Source organism: Leptodactylus fuscus, chromosome 1 (assembly GCF_031893055.1).
Source record: "Leptodactylus fuscus isolate aLepFus1 chromosome 1, aLepFus1.hap2, whole genome shotgun sequence".
Lineage (NCBI taxonomy): Eukaryota > Metazoa > Chordata > Amphibia > Anura > Leptodactylidae > Leptodactylus > Leptodactylus fuscus.
Window position 1 is genome coordinate 142,989,806 of NC_134265.1, and position 26,291 is coordinate 143,016,096.

Below are 26,291 nucleotides of genomic sequence, written 5' to 3' on the forward strand. Positions count from 1 at the left end.
TGAGGTGGCAGTAGTGTATACAGGTGCAGCATAGAGGGACACCCTCCAACCCAGGCTGCAGTCCATGGGTTCAGTGGCACAGGGACAATTAGCCGCAACATGGCCCGGTTCGTGGCATTCCCAGCAGATGACAGTCCTTCTACCCTGGGTCACTATCTTATCCTGTGGAGCCCGAGATAAATTGGCCCTCTGGGCCTTGGGAGTTTGTGGGATTTGGAGGCGCCCCTTCCCAAGGGACTGTGTAGCGCAATATCGCTCCACCAACCCCACCAATGCATTGGCATTTCTTGGGTCACCATGCCCCACCCACCTCTGGATCTTACCCGGAAAAGACCTCAGGTACCGGTCTATGACAACCCGCTCCACAATCTGCGCTGGGGTCAATGTCTTTGGCTGGTGCCACTTCCGGACAAGTTGTCCAAGGTGGTGCATTTGTGACTTTGGTGGTAAAGCCTCCTGGTATTCCCAATCATGGGCTCTTTGAACCCGGACATTCTGGTCCACACCCAGTTGGGCCAGGATCTCTGCCTTCACGTGCTGGTAATCACATGCATCTTGTTCACTCAGGTCAAAATAAGCTTGCTGCAACTCAGCAACTAAGAAAGAAGCCAACACCTCTGCCCAGAGCTGTGGTGGAAGCCTCTCACAGGAGCCCACTCTTTCAAACCCAGTCAGATAGGCCTCTACGTCGTCCTCTGACGTAATCTTGGTCAACGCTTTACGGACCTCTTTCCTGGCAATCCGCTCTGGCTTTGCTGGGTCGGCCTTTTGCTGAGCAGCCAGAAACATGGACATCTGCTTGGCCAAAAGATGATTGGTCTCCTGTTGTGCTGCATTAGTCTCTGCAAGTTTCTGATGCAACTGCTGGTTAGTCTCTCGCTGTACTGCAGTGGCCTCTGCATGTCTGTCTCCTGTTAGTCTGCATGTCTCTGCTGCAACAGCGTGTTAGTCTCTTGCTGCTGCTGATTAGCCAGTATCAGCTGTTTCACAATCTCTTCCATAGCTGTGGCTTTCTATTTCAACTTCTGTATGTCTCACAGTACTTATGCCCGCATCCGAAGCACCATATATGGGGGAATCGCTCAGGTAGATGCTTGTAGCAGTGCAGGAAACAGGGACACAGACACTAGATTGCACACGAGTTCAGGCTTTATTCACATGTAACACATACACTGCTTTTGCAAAGCCACAGGATAAACAAAACAAAACAAAACCCTTCTTGGCTGAGAAACTAACTTAAATGTAGGAAACTTTTCCCTGACTATACAGGAGACTGGCTACCAGTCTCCCACCTTGGTAACAACAACGGATGGCACAGTACCTACTTTGGAGGTCCGATCTGGACAGTTCAACTCTGTCAGTGTGGTGCCACACTCCTAGTCTTCACACTCAGACTGTTATTAGGGCCTGATTAGTCAGCTGACCTCCCTGGTGTGGGTCTCACAACACACCCCTTAGGTGCCTGGCTGGAATATACTTGTCTTCCCAGACTACACCCTTCACTCTCTCACACTAGCATAAGGCCAACAGTCAAAAAGTGCTGTGGGAAAAACCTTGGTGAAAATGCATCACTAGTTCATATATTCCCCAATTCCCCACAGTGCAGAAAAATAGGGTTTTTTTTGCAGATTTTGCTGCATTTTTTGATCCAAAGTCAATTATTTGCTTGAAAAGGGATGGGAAATATAAATGAAGTGCTTATAGTTTTCCATTCTGTTCATTATACTCCTGGCCTTGACTCAAAAAAAAAAGAAAAAAAAAAAAAAGAAAAAGAAATGCAGCAAAATCTCCAACAAAAAAAGCTGCTGCAATAGCTAATCTATACTGTGGATAGGTCATCAGTATACCTTTCATTTGGGCCTAACCCGGAGCAGAATGCCACGACTGAATGCTGCTGCACTGCATCAGCATCCAGTCACGGCTAGCTGCGGGAGGTGTTTTTTGGAGCAGATTCTGAGGCAGATTCCCACATCAAAATCCGGACCAAAGAACTCTGTGTGAACTCAGCTTTATAAGGGAAAGCACCTGTGGGCCCAGCACTGAATGCGGTTATAACTGTTTGGGGCACTCTTGGGCATCACACTAACTAAATCATGGAATCAAGGTGTGAAAGTAATAAATGAATAACCTTACCTTGCTATGTCAATAAACTGTACCATAAACTATTATGATGAGTTAGGGTCCTTTTATTTATGCTGACCGAGGATACAATGATTGGGAACAGATGGTCCTAGGCACATTCCCTTCCAATCATGACCAGCTTCTTTGCTGCATTCCTTGCTATATGGGGATGAAGAAATCACTCATCCAAATCATATAATTTTCATTTGTTGGCAGCGAATTGCCCCATTTCCACAAGGAAGTAATAATTACAATAATTTATGGTGACGCATAAAAGATATAGTCACACAATAAACTATTGTTTCCATATTTGTTGGGAGATTGCTGGCCCGTTTACATGACCGTTCCTGATAATGAGCCCAATTTTAAGCCCATGTAGAAGGGCCAATACATATGTAACTTGTAATCTCTCTTATATCGCCGTGCAGACAGCTGTTACTGCATAAGTTATCACACAGGAATCTATTCCATTTATCTCTGCTTCATCTCTATATGAATATTTCCAGGTAACAGACACATTTTACACTGCCTTTGTTTTTATGGTTTCTAGGTAACAATAATATTCTTTCAACCTCTTTAGCCTAGGACCCTAGAGAACATTTTCCCATCTGCAGTGCCAAGTAAAGAAATTGATTTTCCTTCTCTTAAAAAAGTTACTAGTATTATTGCAGCTGGCCAGTGAGCACTGCCAATAAAAGATGATAGGCTCTTGAAAAGTATGGAAAATATGTACATAGCAAACAAACATTTTCATTTACCAAAATATTGTTATGTTCTACATGTGTCAAGCATGGCAGCCAGACTGTAATGGGGTGCCAATAAAGGACACACATACAATTGCCTTAGTACCTTACAGCTCAGATACAAATGAAGATAGAAGCAGCATTTGACTTACTAGGCCCCTTAGTGCCTTCTCTGTGATAGAGACAGTGCAATGATGCCGTTGCACCATCTGTGTTGTCCACAATGAGAAATGTCAAGAGGTAAGTATTCTACGCTTTGGTGGAATGAGATTCTTTTACATGTAGAGCACAATAGGGGCAATTTAATCAGGGTTCACAGTGATTGCATTTTTTATAATCATTGGGGGCACAGTCAGTGGCGTAACTACCAGGATAGCAGCGGCAGCGGCTGCCACAGGGCCCAGGACATTAGGGGGCCCAAAAACAGCTGCTACTGCTGCGTTTCTGTTTTTTTTTTATAATAACTCCAGCCGGTAACGGGTCCTATTTACTTACCTCTCCTGGCTTCGGGCCTACTTGTGTGACGTCTCTCACATGACAAGGGCCTGCGTCGCAACGCATAAGGATTCATTGCCAGATACAATACAGTGGTATAGTAGTAGTTATAATGTATAATGTGTAATTACACAAATTTATTGCATAAACAAAATGTTCCTTATGAAATTATAAACAATTTGCTGATTACATATAATATATTGTTAACTTGCAAACAATAGATATCCATGTACATATCAGTCATCCATAACATTAAAGTGTACATCAAGTTATAAACAACTTTTCATATATGAATAGTACAGGTTAATATATGAAACTTTGTAATATATCTTATATAAGGCAATTTTCATGCAGTTAATTTATATATGTTATTCTATGATAAGGGGAGGGGTAGGATGAGGCTACTAAAAAAAGACATTCACATAATTGCTGCTTTTACATTCTGCTATTCTGAGCTCTTTTAACACTGTTAGGTTGTAGATATGAGGCTACTAGTACTAAGAATTGGGTAATAAATCATTTAACCATTAGGCACAAGCATACTACTTCACCCTTCTCTTCTCCATAGAGCTCTGTATGTGAAGCTGAACATGGAAATAAATCTATTGTAAACAAGCAGATTGAAAATAAGGAGCAGGAGAACAGATATTACTATTAATAAGATATATTATACAAAATTTATATTAACTGCTCTATTCATTTATGAAATGTTGCTTATAAGTGGAGGTACGCTTTAAACCCTACTGTATATATCCTTGAAAACAACTCCAAGCTATCAACACATGTATTCTACAAGACCTCGAAAGTGGTCTTGTGCTATCAGACACCAAGCTATTAGCAACAGATCCTTTTAATGGATTTTTCTGGCTAAAAATATTGCTGACCTATACTAAGGATAAGTTATCAGTACCAGAGCAATGGAGATCCAACACAAATTGACTGTTCTCAGCAGCTAATAGACAAAGGATAGGATGGAGCAGGAGGCAGATAGTCCTGTTCTCTGTGTAGTGGCCAGACAAGGTACTGTAGATCATGACCCATTCAAGCTAAGCTGCAGTGACTTCCTGCTCCATTATTTGTGTACCAGCTGTGGAGAACAGCTGATCGATGAGCATGACAGGTGTCAGACCCCCATAGATCTCCTATTAGTGACATATCCTTAGGATAGGTCTTCAATATTTTTAACCCACAAAACCCTTTAAACCCTATCATACAAAATGACATAATTATTAGAGATGAGCAAGTACTATTTGAAACTGCCGTTTCGAATAGCACGCTCCCATAGGAATGAATGTGCCGACGTCCGTCCGCTTAATCTCCTGCGCGGTGGCTGCGTCCATACATTCCTATGGGAGCGTGCTATTCAAAACAGCAGTTTCGAATAGTACTTGCTCATCTCTAGTAATTATACATTGAGTCTTTCTCATACACGGTGGATACCGGCTGTATAACATAGCCAGCACCTGCCACTAACAGCTGTGATCGGTGCCAACACTGATTGCAGCTGTCAATACTTTAGATGTCGTGGTAAAATGTGACCTCGGCATCTATAGTGCGCAGGCGCCATGGACACTGCATTTTTGATCAATCACTGCCCTCTGGCTTGTCATGGTAGAGAGCTGATCGGATGCCATGAAAGTCTGGGAGCCTTGTTCATCTACATACTGTCGTGGGCAGTTTTCCTATACACTGCAATATATTAGTATAATGAAGAAGATTTACTATTGCCCGCAGCAACTAGATTCTAGTTGACATTTTGTTAGTGTTTAATGGTGCCAGGTGAGGACACCTCTACCCAATGGGAAGATTAGGCTAGCCAGCTTCCCGCTACAACAGTGCTTCTCAAAATTATGGCTGAAAAGCAATCATTCCCAGGTCACGGTTTTAGAGATGAGCGAACAGTAAAATATTTGATATTCGATATTCGTTTCGATTAGCCCCTCAATATTCGACTATTTGAACGAATATCGAACCCCATTATAGTCTATGGGGAAAAAATGCTCGTTTCAGTGGATCCCACTCAGGAGAGTCACCAAGTCCACTATGACACCCCAGGAAATGATGCCAACACCCTGGAATGCAACTGGGACAGCAGGGGAAGCATGCCTGGGGGCATCTAACATGCCCAAGTCACTGTATTACGTCAGGATCCCTGTCAGCTTGCGATATGCGTGAGCTCACTTTTTCCCATAGGAATGCATTGACCAGTGTTGATTGGCCGAATGCCATACAGAGTACAGCATTCAATCAACGCTGGTTCTACCGGAGGCTCGTCTGTGAAGAGGTGGAGTCTAAGATTGGACCAGAATGGAGACTGCTGTGGACCAATCTTAGACTCTGCCTCATCTGGCAGAACCAGTGAGATGTAGCAGCTCTGGCCGTGCGCTCAGCTCGGATACACCGGAGATGCAGCCAAGCTGAGCGCATGGCCAGTACTGCTACACCGGAGATAAAGCAGAGCTGGCCGTGCGCTCAGCTTGGCTACTCCAGAGATGCAGTCGAGCTGAGCGCATGGCCAGCACTGCTACACCGGAGATGTGAACCCTACTGCACACTCAGCTCTGCTGCATCAGAGATGTAGCAGAGCTGAATGTGCGCTGAATCCTGCTGCACACTCAGCTTTGCTGCATCAGAGATGTGCTGAACCCTGCTGCACACTCAGCTCTGCTACATAAGAGATGTAGCAGAGCTGAGTGTGCGCTGAACCTTGCTGCATACTCAGCTCTGCTGCATCAGGAATGCGCTGAACCCTGCTGCACACTCAGCTCTGCTGCATCAGAGATGCGCTGAACCCTGCTGCACACTCAGCTCTACTGCATCAGAGATGTAGCAGAGCTGAGTGTGCGCTGAACCCTGCTGCACACTCAGTGTTGCTGCATCTCAGCAGAGTGTGCAGCAGGGTTCAGAGCATACTCAGCTCTGCTATATCTCTGATGCAGCAGAGCTGAGTGTGCCGCAAGGTTCAGCGCATCTCTGATGCAGCAGAGCTGAGTGTGCAGCAGGGTTCAGCGGTTCTCCGGTGTAGCAGTGGTTCTCCAGTGTAGCAGTGCTGGCCGTGCGCTCAGCTCGGCTGCATCTCCGGAGTAGACACGCTGCAATTTCCAATACCGCAGTGCTTTTTGAAATGCCTTGTGCATATTTGTTTCTACACACAAATATACTTGTTACCTTTTCACTAGTGGCTTTCCATTTTTCCACTAAAACTTGTGTCCAGTGGCGTAACCAGGAATGGCGGGGACCGTGGCGAACTTTTGACATGGGGCCCCCCCAAACCGACGCCGAAGACCTCAACCGACCCCCTCCTCAGAACTCTATTATGTCCATTAGTGTCCCCTGCACACAGTATTAACCCCAATAGTGTCCCCTGCACACAGTATTAACCCCAATAGTGTCCCCTGCACACAGTATTAACCCCAATAGTGTCCCCTGCACACAGTATTAACCCCAATAGTGTCCCCTGCACACACAGTATTAACCCCAATAGTGTCCCCTGCACACACAGTATTAACCCCAATAGCGTCCCCTGCACACAGTATTAACCCCAATAGTGGCTCCTGCACACAGTATTAACCCCAATAGTGGCCCCTGCACACAGTATTAACCCCAATAGTGACCCCTGCAAACAGTATTATCCCCAATAGTGACCCCTGCACCGTATTATGTCCCACTGTGGACATCCATAAACAATTATTATACTCAACCAGTTGCTTACCTGTGCCCGGCTCCTAGGCTGTCGGCTGCTGGCTGCCGCTCTTGTCCTGCATTAATGACGTTGGACGTCACATGACCCGGGAAGCAGACCCGGGTCATGTGACGTCAGAGACGTCAGACACGAATGAGGGAGGCCGGAGGCAGGATCGTGGAGAGGTAAGTAACAGTGTTTGTTATGTTCCTTACGTCTCCCGGTCTGCTGATCATTATACTCGGGGGTCTGTAAAGATGATAGTGTTTGTGGGGCCCGCGGTGTCACTTGCCGATCCCGGCCCAGCCAGGATCAGCAAGTGAATGGGGCCCGTAACGGACTATTTAAAAAAAACAAAAAAAACCCGCAGCGGTAGCGGCTGTCACCGGGCCCCCTAATGGCCCGGGCCCTGTGGCAGCTGCTACTGCTGCTACCACGGTAGTTACGCCCCTGCTTGTGTCCTGTTTCATTATTGGGTGGTGCTAATATTGCGGGGAAGAATGGTTGTTTGCGTCTTAAGGCTAAAGCCCCAAGTAGTGGACTGCAGCAAAAAAAGCGTGGTGAGAAAAACCATGGCGGCAACACATCACAGTTTTTCCCACAGCGCATTTCACAAAAAGTCTGCAGAAGTTTCGTCAGTGGACTTTCTGTTTCAATCATTAGATTGCTTGTTCTATATTTTGCAAAGCTACTCTTTTTGCAGTCTACTGGAAAATTGCTATGTTATTATTGAGAACTGCCACAAGCAGAGCTCAATAGTAATGTAGCAGTGGCAGGCCTGGGCACTTGCAGAAGCCTCCAGATACTATGACAAACACAATCTCACTGTGGGGGAGTGGATCAGCTGCCAAATCAAAAGTGAAAATATAAGCAAACCTCTCAGATGCTGTGGTTGCAGCATAGCATCTGAGGAGTTAATGGTTTGTGATCAGAGTTCTCTGTTCTTTGGGTCTGTGCTCTGCAAAGTAGCAGAGATCCCATAGCTATGGTGCATGCTCAGTTACTGAGTGGGTGCCATCTTTTTGGAATATCTGTGGCATATGGGATGTGCGGATGGAAGGATTAGCATTCAGAACCACAAAAAAGGTACATTTTACACCAAGAAGAACCTGCTTACTAAAAACTAAGGGGTGTGACTGAGCATAAATCGCATATATATTAATTGCAATATGCTGATAAATTGCCCCCATAAAGTTCCTTTCTTGGTGCACCGACAGTTTAATGTCCTCCTCCAGCTACACCCAGTATAAGGTCCCCCTCTAGTTGTCCTAATTTAGGCCGGGGCCCCACAGGATGTAAATGCTGCGATTTGCCCGCAACGCAGATGCTGCGGGAAAAATTGCAGCGTTTTACAGTGCAAGCAAAGGGGATGGGATTCCTGCGAATCCCATGCCCACTAGGCGGGAAAAAAACGCAGTGCGGAAACGTTGCGATTTGCAAAGCCGCTGCGGCTTTGCAAATCGCAGCATATCAATTATATCTACGGAAACGCCAGCGGCTTTCCCGTAGATATAATGGGTAGAGAAAGTCCGCAGAGGAAAACTCCGTGAACTTTCTCTTCAAAGCGCTGTGGAAAGAACCGCAATGCGATCACACAACGGTTCTTTCCGCATCGCTTTAGCGCTGCAATTATGGCCCGTGGGGCCTTAGCCTTTATGCCCCCCTCCAGCTGCCTCCAGTTTCAAGATTCTGCTCCTGGATGCTTCAGGGAGTTACAGACGTGATGTGAGTGACATCATCATATCGCACCTACAGCTTCCAGAGCACACAGGAGCTGAATGGTGAAGCAGGGAGCAGATGGCTCCTGTTTCACCATTGTATTTAACGCTGGATACAGATGACTTGAAGCTGTGACATGCCTCCCACCGACTGGGACACTGTTCAGGATCCAGGACCGTCCCACTGAATCTGGGATAGTTGAAAGGTATGTAACTGATATAATTGATGTAATGGGAGTAGAGGTAGAAATGAAATGTTTTAGATTTTAAGTGTTTGCAACATGTGTTACATCTAAGTCTCCTGCTTTCATATAACATGCTTCATGTTGGTCTAGTAAGATTATTAATCTTTAATATTGCATTTGCTGCTTCACTGGGGGATGGAAAAGGTTTTATTGGCTGCCTAGAAATTTCTTCTTTAATGAAGCCCTGTGGCATTTCCATGTGTGAACATGTCCATTCTTTTAGATTGAAATTGCAATTGTTCACCCATCTGTTCTCAATTTCTGAGGACAACAATGTAATCTTTATATGCCCCTTCTACATTCATGTTGGCAGAGTTGGCTCCTCATTTTAGAGTGTTTAACTTAAAACTGCTTTCTCGTGAATATTTATTTTTTCACTACACATTTATTTTACTATGGCATAGTAAAAAGGGTTAAATATATTTGAAATTGTATTTATTGCCTCTTAAAATTGCATTTTGTTCAGGCGCAGTCCGTGACAGTAATGGTTTTGTCATATGCGCAATTAAAACCGTAAAGTCAAAACTATTAGTTTCACAGGCAGGTTGAAAAAAAGGAAAAAAAAAAAGCATACAAGCATCAAAAATACACAAAATATGCACAAAAACACTGGCCTGAGAATTACGAAGAAATCTGCATTGTCTCATTATAATGACCCGCAGTTAGGTAATCTAAGCCTAACATCTAATTATCATAACCTCTGATCTCCTGGGTCATGAAAAGAAGGAGACGAAAATGTATTCAAGCTTGCAAAGTTCCCACAGCACAGACTTCAGACACACTGCTCCCTGAATCCAAAAGAGCATAACCCCAACTGGAAGAAAAGGTAAGAAAGGGGGGAAAAACCAAAATGATAGACTATGAACGATTGTTTAAAATATCTTTTTACTGACAATACACGTAAGGTACATATTTTCACACAGTTACATGTTCTGATTCTGATCAATTGTATAATATTAAAAGATCCTTTATTATTCTCTTACCCGCTGAACCTTTTCTTTCATATTGCAAACAAAACTGTGGAATTTTTTTTTAAAAATACTCAACATATCACCCATGTTTACCTCCATCTTTCTCCAACATTTTAGGCAACCTTGGCTGTGACTCCTGCCGCAAGACCAAAGACTGCCAAGTCAGCTTGTGACTCCTTCACTAATATAAGTGAATGGAGTCACATTGTGACCCTGATGGTTATGAGACTAACCTCTAGTCACAAAAAGATTGAGAAGTCAAAGCACCCTCACGGTTGAAATGTGACTCCATTCATTTACAGTATTGAATGAGTCCCAAAGTGACCCAGAAATCTTTGGTCACATATCAGGAGTGTAGCCCTAGCCTTAGATCAGACCCATCTCTGACTATAAAGCTGGTTGCGCATGACCGTGTACTTATCAGCTGCCATTAATAAACAGCATAGGCGACACGCAGACGACACACATATGTTATGAGTAGGAGCCACGGAAGCAAAATTGGACAGCAGTAGGACCTGTTCCATATTTTGTGGTGCGGACTGTCGGCCACACAGTCATGTGGATGGGCCCATAGAAATGAATGGGTTAGTTTGCTACCTGGGAAAAGCCCAGATAGCACACTGACCTAGCACACGGTCGTCTTTAAGGGGGCTAAGGCTAAGTCTAAATGGCAACATGTGTTGAGTGACAAAGAGCTGCAGAGAAGTTGTGCAAATAAAAATTCAATGAATCTCTATGGTGTCACATTGTGATATCATGCAACTTAGATGTGGCATTTGCACAAAATCTAAATCTGTTGGAGTTTGGTTGCATTTTTTCACAATAGAAAGATGGAAGAGTTTGAGACACAATGCTATATTCAGACATTTCACGTATGTATGCAATCAGTATTTTTTTGCAGACGGCATACATATGCATCTATTTATATGTCTTCATTCACACATCCATTTCTACATAATTATTTGATATACAACACATGTTGCCAGTGGTGAAAGTACCTTAAAGGGACCCCTGTTGCTTTTTTTCCAAAATAGGCCATTACCTTCTGACGTTACTGAAGAGCACCTGAACATTGCTGATATTGATGTGATATAGGACACATGGGACTCCCTGGGGGGCTGAAGGGGAAGCGGAGGCAGCCATTGGCATTAGCGGGGATTGGTAAGTAGGGCCGTGTAAGGATGAATCTCACAAAATTCACTTACAATTGGTCCAATGACCACCACTAACCTTCCTTGATGATATCCCCAAATAACCACGTGAAGCCAGGGATTGTCTACTGTGATCACAAGAGTAGACATCATTGCTGCAGAGTATCTTTGTTTACTGTTTTGCAGTATTTATGTGCCTGACTACCCAAGTAACCACTAAAATGGTCACTGCAGCACAGCATGAGAGAATCAGAGTAGTGGCAATGGCACAGCAGACTATTATTAATTATTATTATTATTATTATTATTATATATTTGATAGTCTCAGGAAGATCCCATTTAAGTGTAGGCGACTGCACTGTTCAAATAATTGAGGCTACACTATCCTGACATATGCTGGCAAAACAAATACCAAAAAGACAGTCTTTTGGAAAATGTTAAAAAAGTTTAGGTACACTGGATTATACAGTCTTTGCCATAAGTGTTGGTAACCCTGAAAGTTTTCCAGAAAATGAAGTATTTCTCCCAGATACATATGCTTTGTATAGTGCAAATGTACTGGTCTGGGATGGCATGGAACTTGAAGTTCCAAGCCATCCCAGGCCAGTACATTTGCAATTGATAAAAGACCTATGGGTCCGAAACACGTTGTGCTATTCCCTTTGAGTGTTGTTCAATAAAGAAGGTTCCTAATAATTGGGTGAGCGCTGTCCTTGACCTATCCGGTTGGTTGGTCCTTTTCCTGTTGCTACATGATATGTCCCTGTGACGTCCTCCAGCTGCTGCCCTCCATCTGGTTTACCTTCCCAGGATCAGATATTGATTGTGCTTTGGGTTGTTGTGACGCTCTCACAACCCTGTCAGGTGAGCAGACAATTGTTTGTCAATAATATTTCACTCTCAGCCTGATTTACTACACGAGGATCGGCTCGGTGTCCCCCCTTTTTTGTCTTTCTAATAATCCTTTAATAGTCTCACATGGGGAAATTCAGGTAGGGCCGCATATATATTTCTTTTACATTATTTTATTCTAATAAATCAAAGTTAGATTCCAGGGTTAGATGTTTCTAGTTTTAAGTTTCTAAATTTAAAGCATTATTAATAAATATGCTTCATTGTATTTTGCTGGTATTTTAATCAGATAGTTATATAATATTATTTACATGAGAACATATGTAATGGGCTTTGCAAGAAATATAGAAATTCCTCGTGTGAAAGCTCACAAAGCTTAAAATGCTTAAAGCTCTACATATATGGATATAGTTTTCATTGGAATAACAAAAAAGAATTTCACAAAATAGGAAGAAAGTCTCCGATGTTCTAAGAGTAAACAATGGCTTATACAGAGATTAGGTAAAACACACAAATACACGTGCAGAAAACCAAAAATCCTTTGAAGGAAACATTTTATTATGTGAAGCATATATTTGCAATTTGTGGTTTGTTGTAAACTAATTCAATGTAACTTGGTGTTGACTGAAAGGATTAAGTGAAGCAATAAAAAATTCAATTAACCCAAAGCAGTAACCAATTGAAACAATCCTTGGATCAGTTTACTGTAGGAAGAATGGGAATCAATGGGTGCCACTGAAAAATACAAGTTACAGAGTAAGTGTTCTACTTGACATATTTTTATTGTAATACTATGCTTAAAGATAAAAATCGTATACGCTACTGTACATGAATTCATTATAAAAAACATATATGTGTTTTATGAAAAAGAAGTACACAAGTTTACTATACAAAACGGTGGAGGTAATAAAACAAATATAAATTTCTATAATGAACAATTTTAGCCAGTTGTAGATTATTTATTTTTAAACATTGTACAGATTGACAAAAAAAATAATGCAACAAAGAGTTGCTGGAATCAAATGAAACCTTATAGTTTTGAATGTAATGTTGATATATGTAAGGACAGAGGCATATTATAGGGGATGCAGTGGTAGAAATGGGGTCCCCAATGGTGCCTCTGCCACATAAAATGTACCACTATCTTAAAGGGAGTCTATCACTGCTCCAGCTACTTTAAACTGTTCCCGTAGTGCTGTAGATGCTGTTAGGAGATTAAAAACTATACCTTTCTTATGTTTCAGAGTCCCAGGGATGTGGAGAAAAAGCACTTTTATTCTTTGATGCCCCAGATGTTGTAGTCCTCCCTGAAAAGATTTCAGATTTGACCTGTGTGTCTGCTCCAGCTGGAGAGCACAATTCTCAAGATAATCTTTACTCTTTACTCTGAGGTCATATCAGACACTAGAGGAATGAAGAAGGACAGTTAATGAATGGATGCTGGAAAATAAGATTCATTGTCTATCTTGAGGAGCAGCATAGTTGCTCTTGGAGCCTAAAAGTCATGCTGCTGGAGTCTTAAAGCAGAAAAACTCTTCTCTTCTGATTCAGCATTGGTGGAAGTCTCAGACCCAAGACTTAGATTAATCAAAACATCGGACATGTCACTCTAACAAGTCAGAACTTTTCTCAAATGACAATTACAGTTTAAGGCTAAGGCCACACATTAAGGTAACGCAGTGTTTTTTTGTTGTTGCAGATTTTACTGTATTTTTTGGAACCAAATCCAAGAACTAGAGATGAGCGAACAGTGAAATATTCGAGATTCGTTTAGAGTAGAGCTTCAATATTCGACTACTCGATCGAATATCGAATCCCATTATAGTCTATGGGAAAAAAATGCTTGTTTCAGGGGAAACCACTATTTGACTAAAGGAGAGTCACCAAGCCCACGAATAACAGGAGGAGAGTGTTTAGGAGGAGCGTAGTGCAGTTAAAGCTCACGGACCCCATTTTAGTCTATGGGGTCCATGCGCTTTAACTGCACAGCGCTTGCAGTTGCACTGATAAAAAATAAGCTCCCTCGTAACCACAAGCTGCCCGCTCTCCCAACTAGCAAAGACGAGCCTGCGGCAAATCAACGCTGGTTCTGCAGCAGGCTCATCCTTGCTAGTCGGGAGAGCTGGCAGCTTGCTGTTACGAGGGAGCTGACTTTTTTGTCATAGGAATGCATTGACCAGCATTGATTGGCCAGTGTACAGCATTTGGTCAATCAATGCTGGTTCTGCCGGAGGCTCGTCTGTGAGGAGGCGGAGTCTAAGTTCGGACCACAATGGAGACTGCTGTGGTCCGATCTTAGACTCCGCCTCCTCATAGATGAGCCTCTGGCAGACAAGGGAGACAGTGTATATTGTCTATATTGGGAGACAGTGTATATCATTGTACTAAATAGCTATGCTTTGAAGAGCCAAGTCCCTGCCTCCCTATGGCTGACATATACACTGTCTCCCTTGTCTGCTAGTCGGGAGAGATGGCAGCTTGCCAATGGAGACTGCTGTGATCCGATCTTATACTCCGCCTCCTCACAGAAGAGCCTCCGGCAGACAAGGGAGACAGTGTATATTGTCTATATTGTCTATATGTATATTTTCAATATTGTCTATATTGGGAGACAGTGTATATCGTTGTACTAAATAGCTATGCTTTCAGGAGCCAAGTCCCTGCCTCCCTATGGCTGACATATACACTGTCTCCCTTGTATGCCGGAGGCTCGTCTGTGAGGAGTCGGAGTCTAAGATCGGACCACAATGGAGACTGCTGTGGTCCGATCTTAGACTCTGCCTCCTCACAGACGAGCCTCCGGCAGAACCAGCGTTGATTGGCCGAATGTTGTACACTGGCCAATCAACGCTGGTCAATGCATTCCTATGAGAAAAAATAAGTTCCCTCGTAACAGCAAGCTGCCAGCTCTCCCAACTAGCAAAGATGAGCCTGCTGCAGAACCAGCGTTGATTTGCTGAATGCTATACACTGCATTTCAGCTGATCTACGCTGGTTCTGAATCGAATATTTACTGCGAATAGCTAGTAGTATTCGATCGAGTATGAATATTTTGAATATGGTAGTATTCGATCGAATACCTACTCGATCGAATACTACTCGCTCATCTCTACCAAGAACGGCTACAATAGGAATGGGAAATATATAGGAAGAATTTATACATCTGCCTTCTGCTCAATTCACTCCTAGCGTTGGTTAAAAAAAAAAAAACGCAGCAAAATCTGCAGCACAAAAAGCTGCTTTCATACAACATAGGGCCTCAACCATGCGATAGGTTCTCATCACATTTGGAATGTGTGGACTGCTATCAGTAGCTAGATGTATGCTATTTTGGCATACATTTTTATATAGTCCCAGAAAAAAATAGTGATTCAGCATCCAGTCTAGTGTAGACTTAAAAGATTTACATACTTTAATTGAGCCATTTAAAATTCCACAATCACCAGAAACCAGTAAAAAATAGCAAAAAGACACAGCACTTACATATAGTCGATACTTGGGTTACATAGGACAATGGATACACGAAAAAAACTTTAGCCGCCTACGTGTTTCAGGGTCAAAGCCCCTTCCTCGCCATGAGGAAGGGGCTTTGACCCTGAAACACGTAGGCAGCTAAAGTTTTTTTCGTGTATCCATTGTCCTATGTAACCCAAGTATCGACTATATGTAAGTGCTGTGTCTTTTTGCTATTTTTTACTGGTTTCTGGTGATTGTGGAATTTTAAATGGCTCAATTAAAGTATGTAAATCTTTTAAGTCTACACTAGACTGGATGCTGAATCACTATTTTTTTCTGGGACTGTCTAACAATACCTGTACCGGCAGGGTTTAGTTTTTCGTGCATCAGTACTAGTATATTACACAATGGGATCACACAAAACACCAAGGCTGTGATATACAATTTTTACAGTGTTCATACATTTTTATATGTTGGCATAGCTTTGCCTCAACTGTGTTGAAAAGTGTAGCCGATTATATAAAAGCCCTATATTGTGCAGTAGATGTATTTTATCATTACAGTGACTGGCAATCTATGCAACTGTAAAAGTACTTAGTTGCATGACTGTGGTATACACTAGGTCAGGGGTCCTGAAACTACGGCCAGCGGGTCACATACAGCCCACTGAGGACATTTTTCAGGCCAGCCGGCAGAGGCGCACCTATAATGACGCTCCTAGTGCTGTGATGGAAAACCTATGGCACACGTGCCAGAGAGGGCCCACACAGCCCTCTCTGCTGTGCTGTCGCCCAGATCACTCATTAACGGGAATCTGGTACAGGATTCCCTGTTAGTGAGCAATCCCTTCTTTCAGCTGTATGTGTAAATGCACATATAGCTGAAAGCTATCAGTGTAGGCCGCAGTCCGCGCGAACGCAGCTTACACTGACTGCAGAGTGTGACCTCTGCCCCGGTGTAGGTGCCATGATGTCATAGTCATCAGCGCCTGCAGTCTGAAGGAGGAGGATGCCCAGTCGCTCTTCATGGGACTTCAGGTAAGCATAATTGTGTGTGTATACTGTGTATATACCATGGGGGGAGGGGGGCTACTGTGGAGCATTCAATATTGTGTGGGGAGGGGGTCTACTGTGGAGAATTTAATACTGTGTGTGGAGAGGGCTACTGTGGAGCATTTAATACTGTGTGGGGAGGGGCTACTGTTGATCATTTAATACTGTGCTGGGAGGGAGATGCTGTGGAGCATTTTATATTGTGTGGGGAGGGTGTCTACTGTGGAGCATTTAATACTGTGTGAGGAGCGGGGCTACTGTGGAACATTTAATATTGTCTGGGGAGGGGGTCTACTGTGGAGCATTTAATACTGTGTGGGGAGAGGGGATACTGTGCAGCATTTAATACTGTGTGGGAAGGAATTTTTTCATAGTGTTTTTTTTTTAACTATATTGCGGCCCTCCAATGGTGTGAACTGGCCCCGTTTAAAAATTTTGAGGACCCCTGCACTATTTGGACGATGAAATGGTCCCACATATAAATATTGTCTTACTGCTGTAAATCCAAATTATTATAAAAATGATTTCAGATGCAGAATTGCTTCAAGCATTCAGTGACAATTTCAGCGACTAACCCAAAACCATTACTTTTGTTTGTTAATATCAGATTATGGTGTGAAATCCTGTGTAGTATTAAAGAAGACACTAAAAGATTGTTGTAATGTTTAAGAGGTTTCATTAACATTCAATGTCTTTAAAAAAAGAGCAATAAAATAACATAAACTGTTTATTAGTTCATCCATGATATGACTCTTATGAACAGTATCCCAATTCCCAATGAAGCAAAAAGAGGAAACTGTCATTTGTTACGGAAATTATTACTTACATGACAGGTTAGGATAAGGATCCTAAATCCTGTGATGAAAGGTGACCATGTTGTTCATTGAAAGCAACATTAAAGGAGAGCTGTATGCTAACATTCCTGTGGTGAGCTTCTTCTTGAGATAATCACTAAACAAACACAGCTAGTAGCTTTCTTTGTTATAATCTCTGTAATCTTAAATCATTTATACACTGAGGTTTTAGGGAGAATACCTGAATAAATATATATATATATATATATATATATATATATATATATATATATATATATAAAAAAAAACTTGATAGTCTTCAGTAGTTGATACCTTTTTAATGGCTAACTAATAATGATGACAGATTACAACGTTTCGGAACTCTCGGCTCCTTTCTCAAGTAAATTTAAAAACCAATATCTGAAGGTTGTATATTTATGTACAAAAGGACACATAGGGATAGAATTCCAGGAGGAAGGGGGATAGAGGGTCCTAGAATTCTATCCCTATGTGTCCTTTTGTACATAAATATGCATCCTTCAGAAATGGGTTTTTAAATTTACTTGAGAAAGGAGCCTAGACGTTCCGAAACATTGTAATCTGTCATCATTATTAGTTAGCCATTAAAAAGGTATCAACTACTGAAGACTATTAAGTTTTTTTTATATATGTATATATTTCCTACCCACTGGCTAACAGGGTACGAGAACAAACATTTTCCTTACCTGAATAAAGGACTTGATACATGTGTTTCTAGCCAAACAGAGCAAACACAGCTCAAGTATTCTGCCATCAAACTTTACCACTCAGGACGCAATATTTTTGTATTTGTGTTTTCGTTTTTTACTTCCCAGCTTCCAAAAACCATACATTTATTAATGTTTCATTCACTGAACCCTTTGAGGGTTTATTTTTTGTGAGACAAAATGTGGTTTATTATGGCATAATTTAATATTCTGTGCAACGTACTGTGAATCTAAAAAAAAAAAAAAAAAAAAAAAAAAAAAGCCTTTTAGAAAAGGCTGCAGTTACCCCTATTTTCTTCACAACGCTCACCATACGGTAAAAATGATGTTTCCTATATTCTATGGGTCTGTTTGATCAGTGATCACATTTATACAGTTTTTGATATGTTTTTTTTTTTTAATTCAAGTTGATCTCACAATATAACACAATGGGTATGCAGACCCTCAATATAATCACATTAAGGATAGTTTAGGTAGGGTGAGGTGGTATCGCCACGACGAAAAAATATAAAAAACAATACAAAAAAAAAAGTAACATATCTCTCCTATTCCAGAGCTAACATGGTAGGTACATCTTGCCATTCTTATTCCTATAACAAAAGTAACCAAATTGGAAAGGGTATGTGTGCAGTTAGCAATAGCAAAACAACTTAATTGTGGGATTTGAGTGCACACTAAAATATAACTTTTATTTGTTTCCTTGAAAATTTCTGAGTGTAAACAAATATCAATAAAAACATTCCTCACTGTGTGTGTGGTAATGTTTTCTATACCAAGGCCGGATACCTATACATGCAAAGCTAACCCAAAAGTATTAGCACACCATCTCCCCAGATTGTTGAAGGAGAGAACGATATTAGGTCACGCTAGCAATCAGGTACTTCCACACCTCCATACTTCCCTCTGCTGTTCAATAACCCCCTGATAGTTAGTCCATCAAGATATCCCTCACTGTAGTGAATTGATAGAGAAAACTACAAGCAGAGCCCTGGCTGTTTACAGTGTACAATTATACTCTGCAATTGGTTATGTAGATCTCTAATTCACTCATACTGTAGGTATAGAGTTGTAAAACCTACATACAAACAGCAAGTATACACATTGGGTAGGTGGCTAACAGGGAGGGGGAGGGAAATTACTATTCTCGGATTGGGACCCCTACGAAAGGTGATGTTGGGTCTGGTGCCAATAATTGATCGTACAATGGGGTCAGTTCTGAGGATATCCCAAGATGTATTAAGAATCCTTCTCACCGACACGGCTGCACTATCAAACGTAGCGACTATCCGAATCTCATACAACTCCTGTATACGTTTCCGCAGATTCAAAAGCTGTGTACGATCAGTAATGAGTGCATGTTGGTAGGCCTTATGTAAAACCCCTTCAGGGTAGCCTCTCCTGGTGAATCTGCCCCTTAAATCTCTGGACATAGACTGAAAATCCAAGAGATGGGAGCAGTTTCTCCGGACTCTGAGATATTGGCCTTTTGGTATCCCTGATGTAAGTGAACCTGGATGCTGACTTTCCCATTGCAACATTTTTTTTTTCCGGTGCACACGTACGTAGTCGACCCAATGACTCCTTGGAAATAACCAGGTCCAAAAAAACTCATTTTCTCCTCCTGGATATCAAACGTGAAGAATAATCCAAGGTCGTTGGTGTTTAATGACCGTACAAATAATGCGAACTCTTCCCTGGGCCCGTCCCACAAGATGAATACATCATCTATGAAACAGACCCAGAGGAGGATCCATCATGTCCAGGAGTCCATTGACTCGCAGAACACCCTTTCCCTCTCCCACCAGCCCAGGCAGAGATTTGCAAACGATGGGGCACAGGGGCTCCCCATCGCAACTCCCCTGAGCTGGTGGAAGAGTTTACCGTCAAATGAAAAGGTGTTCCGCTCAAGGATAAACCGCAGAAGTTGGAGAACGAAAGCATTGTGATGCTCAAAATGGCTGCCACGCGTTGCGAGGAAGGCCCTGAAAGCCCCACATCCCAATTGATGGGGTATGGAGCTGTACAGGGCTTCCACATCCAAGCTAGCCAACATCACACTGGGGGGCACCTGAATGTCCTCTAACCTACTTTTTAAGTACACGAATAAAAGTTATATTTTAGTGTGCATTCTCATTCCTATACCCTAATATTAGGAGCAAATTAAGGAGTGAATAGTCTCTTAGATCCTCTCTTGTCAACCCCTCTGTCCACCTCCCAAAAGTATAGTAATCAATTCGCAATCAGCCCTTTAACTGCTCCAAGAGGTACCATTGAGTGACAGTGAATGGAGCCATGAACTAGTTTTGTCTACTGACAAAAGAAATACAACATTAATTTTTTTGAAAAATTGTGCCATGTTGGTAGACTTCCGCTTGTATGTATCAAGTCTTTCTATATGCGTAAGGTGTTATAACTTATTAAAAATGTGTTCCATACATGGTACCTGCAGATAAAGCCATTACCACAGGATCTATCATTCAACTATCGACACAGTGTGGAACAGTTTGTGTAGATTCTACTTACAATCATCTGTTCTCCCTACTTCTCCCTAGTAGTGAAAAAGATATATCAAAGGTTTCAATGGGATGTCCCTTCTCTATATCATAAAAACAAATTGTTGTACCTGTTCACAAAGCTGTTGGATCTTACTACATGTCCACAGGTCATGGAACAGATCTGTTTTGTGTTCCTGAAATTTTGGGCGATGTGTGAGCCCGTCCGGATTTGAAAGTGCGGGGGAAAGTTGAAAGCATAAATGGCTTTATGGAAACATGGAAATGCGTCTCTCACCATACTTTATTCAAAACTGTCCCACATTAGAAATGCCACCCTTTCAATATTGTGACACCCACTTCTGCCTCCTGTAGTTGTCTTGGCCAAGATTCAAAGGATTTCCTTAGTTGCCAGTTCAACATTGGGATGTTTGGGCATGCTGATTGATTAAGTAAGATTTTGTCCAGTACATTCGGTGCTTTGAGATGGCATACTATAGACACAGCGTTTCATGTGTTTTCTCACACGGCAATTGTGTCTCTACATATTAATAATTTCTTAATGTGTTGGGGAAGGGCTTGCAGGGATGAATGGAGAATGTCCTGCAGAGTCTATGGCTGAGCAAATGCCCTCTCAAGAAGACTATCTGGTAACTTTCTTTTTATAAGCAGAAAGAGGATTCTCTTCATAGTTACATAGTTAGTATGGTTGAAAAAAGACATATGTCCATCAAGTTCATCCAGGGGATGAGAGAGGGCATGACATTCTATACATTTCCATAGCCATCAATACTATTTTGGTCTAAAAGGCATCTAATCCTTTTTTAGAAGCTCAGTTATGACTGCTGTGACCAGCTCTGGGGTAGGCTATTCCACAGATTCACAGTCCTTACACTGAAGAAGCCTTGTCAGCTCTTGAGATTAAACCTTTTTTTTTCCCAAGTGGAGGGAGTATCCCCTTGTATTTTGAGGGGATTTTACATGGAATAGCCTTTCCCCATATTTCTTGTATGGACCATTTATATATCTATACAGGTTTATCATATTTCCCCTTAAACGCCTCTTCTCCAGACTAAACAGATTCCTTTAGTCTCTCCTGTAACTGAGGTCCTGCATGCCCTTTATCAGTTTTGTGTTCATCTGTTGAACCTTTTCCAACTCTAGGACATCCTTTCTTTGTACTGGTGCCCAGAACCAAACTGCTTAATCCAGATGGGGTCATACCAATGACTTATAAGGTGGTAATATTCCATCCCTGGCCTGTGACATATTTTGCATGCATATTATTTTTACCCAGATGCATAACTTTTCATTTACCCACATTGAACCTCATTTGCCATGTGGATGCCCAAACTCTCAGTCTGTCCAAGCATGATTGACACCTATGTATATCCTCCATAGACATTGCTATTAATCCCATCTTCTATATCATTAATAAATAAGTTAAATAACAGTGGACCTAGCAATGCACCACTCACAGCAGAGGGCCAGTCCGAGCTGCAGTCAGTGACCACAATTCTGTGGATAGGATAATTTAACCAGTTTTCATTCCAATTACAAGCTATATTTTCCAAGCCGATGGACCTGATTTTATCCAATAAATGTATATGAAGGACAGTGATAAACATCCTTGCAATGTCCAGGAACACTATATCCAAAGCTTCCCTTCTGTCCAGACTTCTACTCACCTCTTCATAAAAGCAAATCATGTTAGTCTGACAACTTCTGTCTGTCATTTACAATGTTACGTATAGTCACATGCTCTTGTATATAGTTGCTTAAGAGCTCCTTTAACAGTTTCCCCACAATGGATGTTATGCTCACTGGTCTGTAATTACCTGGGGTACATCTAGAGCCCTTTGAAAATAGGCACCACATTATCCTTGCGCCAGTCCCTTGGCACTGTACCACTCACTAAAGAATCCCTAAAAATTTGAAATAGGAGTACAACAATGACTGGACTGAGTTCTTTAAGTATTTGTGGGTGTAATCCATCTGGATCTTGGCCTAGGCCATTTCTATGTTTATCCAGTTTAGTATATTGGTTGACCTATTACCAGCATTGCTGACATCTACATCAACTACTCCCTGTTGTTCTGTATACACAGAGATAAAGTACTCATGTAGGGCTCTGCTTTTGATTGATCTTTGGTGACCAACTCTCTATCACCATTGTTTAGTGGGCCTACTTGTTCTGTCCTTGTTTTTTTTCATTTATACAATTTTTTGGGCTTAGTTTTGCTTTCCATAGCCATCTGCCTTTCATTATATATTTTAGCTTATTTTATTTCCCTTTTACCGATTGTATTAAGGGCTTTATAATTCTCAAAGGCTAAAGCTGACCCTTCAGATTTATATTTTTTAAGTGCCCGATTTTTATTGTTTATTGCTCTTTTAACCAGAGCTGTAAGCCATGGAGGGGGTTAATTTAACACATTTATACTTGTTCCCTATGGGTATATATTTTGCTTTATATTTGCTCGATGTAGATTTAAATGTCTCCCACTTAACCTCTGTATCATTATATGACAACAACTGCCCCCAGTATACATTGTGAAGTGCAGCCCTTTACCTGGGAAAATTGGCCTTTTTAAAATGGGGATTAAAAAAGGGATTTTTTCCCTCTGAACTTGTGTTTGCTTTTACAAATTAAAGAGGACCTTTCACCATATCTGGGCACAGGCAGTGTTATATACTGCCAGAAAGCTGATGCTAATGCTCTTCTACGGACAAGCTGTGTGAGCAGAGGGAGGGGGCGTTCCTCCCCGCTCCACAGCACAGCGCGATTGGCGCCGTGAGGCAGAAGGACGTTCCTGGCTAATGGTCAGAAACGCCCTTCTGACCATAGAAGAGCTACGGTACCGGGCCGTAAGCTCTTCACACCGGGCACAGATCGGGAAAGCCGACAGTGCGCTGAATTCAGCGCACTGTCAGCTTTCTGGCAGTATATAGAACTGCCTGTGCCCAAAAGTGGTGAAAGGTCCTCTTTAAGTGGAATCTGATTACATTATGGTCACTATTACCAAAGTTTTCACCAACAGTGACATTCACAAATCGTCTTTATTATTAGATATGATCAGATACAGCAGAGCATCCTGTCTACTTGGATCTTCTACAAGTCAGACTATAAAATTGCCCTGCAACAAGTTGATGAATTTGCTCTCCTTTGCAGACAATGTGGTACCATGACCACTGTCAATAGCCAGGTAGTTGTAATATTTGTAATAGTTCCACCTACAAGGATTCCACATCCTCACAATTTTCACCCACATTTGCCTCTTTCACACTCACTTTCATGCTACTTGTGACATACATACTCTATCCTTCTTCCTTTTAGCCCTATCTTTGTAAAGAGTGTAAATCCCGGGACAGCCCAATCATGTAAGTAATCCTGCCACGTCTCAGCCACACCAACTATATATCAATGTTTTCCTCCTACCCCAGTTTGCTCACTAGGCTTCTGTCATTTGTACACTTTAAATTGTCATCCAAGTTCATGCATTCAGTACCAGAAATCTGTATTCTTGAAATGTTATGGCCAGATTTGTCTATAGTGTTCAGTTGTAATAAATGAATCTCCTTATTAACTATTCTAATCCTCCACACCACAATCCATTTTTCCACCCACCACAGCAGCCTGTCCCTTCTCTGACCTATCTACCCCTGTATCTGCCTGGCCCTCCTCTGAATTCCTAGATTAGATGCTCCACAACCCCCACTAGAATTCTTTTCCCCAGCACAGCATTCCATTCAGGTGCAAGTTATCTGTGGAAAATAGCTTGTACGTCAGTGAATGGTGAGATCAGTGCTATAGGAACCCAAACACTTCTTTCCTGCACCAAGACTTGAGCCATGCATTAAACTGCCTTAGCTCCCACTGCTTTTCCTGTGTGGTGTTTGGCAAAAGCCTTGGAGGTCCTTTCCTTCAGCTTGGATCCTAGTTCTTTAAACTTATTCTTAAGGCGCATCCACCTACCATTTATTCTATCATTGGTACCCGCATGGACTACGACAGCTGGGACCTGCCCAGCCCCACCCAGCAATTTGTCCACCTGTTCCACCCCATGCCGAAGCTTGGCACTATTTAGTTGAGGTGGTCCTTGCGACAATTTATTCTATCCATCTTCCTGATTATAGAATACCCTATAACCACTAACTGCCTTGCCTTACCTACACGACTGTCCCCCTCTCACTACTAGTTGGACTGTTCTCTCGGCTGTTAGGGGCTGCCATTTTTGACACTGATAGCCTCATGTGTCCATTTACCTCAGTGTTTAATTTTGCTTTTACAGATCTCTAATTTAAGCTTTCAGATGGGCAACATGCTCATATCTGCCACCCTGAACCTCTTGCGTCTATACTGCATACATATAATATACTGTGCACTGACATAAATAGCCAAGCTTGCTAGCCATTATCCAAAGCATGCAAAAAATGCATTGTAACATCTCTGCCTGTTTGGGTTTCTGCACCACCCTCTTCCACGCTGTGGCGCAAGAGGCATATTTAGTTATGATTCTTTGCTTTTGGTTCTCGTTGCACTCCCTGAACAATGCGTTATTCCCTCATCTCTGTACTTGATTTTCCACCACACCCATATCCTTCACCTTGGTTATCCTCTGCTCCTCTAATAGTTAATCTTAGCCTTACCTGTGTGATTGACAGCCTATCTGCCAATCAAATTTGGGGCGGGTTCTTGACTTCCTATAAACAGGTCATCAGCCCACACAGGTTTACTGGCTATTGTGACTTGTTCTGACAAAGCTGTTCTCTTGCTATTTTATTGTATTGTATTTCTGACTTCCCTTGTGACTACTCTTTAGGATTTCGATTTGCTACTGTTTGTCTCTCTGGTTTTGACTCTTGGCTTGCTGACTCTGTTTTGTGTTGTTTTGTCTTGCTCTGTTCTGTGTAACGCTTATTCAGAGGAGGGACTGTCGCCCAGTTGCCCTGCTATCGCCTAGGGTAGCTGAGACAAGTAGGCAGGGACAGGGGCTGGGTCCAATTTAGAACTTACTGTCTCTGTCTTCCTCTTCCTGGTTTCAGCAGCAGAACTGGGGAATTGCATAACTAGCAATTCCCGTGCATGCATAGGGGTTCAAATACCTTCTTATGGAATACCAACTTAATAGACAGTCTTTGTTCACATCTAATTGCATCAAATAACCCAAACAGCAAGTGGTTACAATTATAGTCTCCTAAGGGGTATAACTGAAATCTCTGGGGCCCAAAGCAAAATCTGTAATGGTGCCCTTGCCTACGCTGTGCTATTTAGAATAGTCTCTCACATTGGCGAAAACAGCGTGTCCATTCATCACATGGTGAGCTCATTGGTTTAAAAGGAAACTATGCAATGCTACATTTGTGGTGGCATTGCAGGGGAATTGAATACCTGCTGCCAGATTAACACACAGATAACAGAGGGGCACTGGGGGTCCCAGCAGTGGGGTATCTGGTGATCAGTTTATTGACCCTTATTAAAACAAATGTTTAAAGAAGTTATTAATTTTGATATACAAAGTTTACCAGTTTTAAGCCAAAAAATGTAGATTAAATTTTGTCACTGACACAGTAGTACTCTTTCATTAATTTCCATTAACTCATTTATGCTTATTAGAAAAACCTGCTCAGTCACATATTTTTTAAATGAGTCAAGCAAGTGCAAACAGATTGGGATTTAATTAATGTAGTTTTTTTTTTTTTTTTTTATGTCTGAGTGATTTTATTACATTGGTTGAAATTCACCTACAAAAAGAGCAATTTCCTGTTTAAT

The 26,291-nt window shown here is 42.0% G+C and overlaps 1 protein-coding gene across 1 annotated transcript in view; it reads right to left on the reverse strand.

Moving 5' to 3' along the window:
• Window positions 1-9,972: 9,972 nt before the first annotated feature.
• The window catches only part of LOC142208944 (growth arrest-specific protein 1-like), a 127,334-nt gene continuing 111,015 nt past the window's right edge, over window positions 9,973-26,291 (reverse strand). The window contains exon 2 of the mRNA XM_075277836.1: window positions 9,973-9,982. The gene's annotated coding sequence lies outside the window, so the exon portion shown is untranslated. The remainder of the gene's footprint in view (window positions 9,983-26,291) is intronic.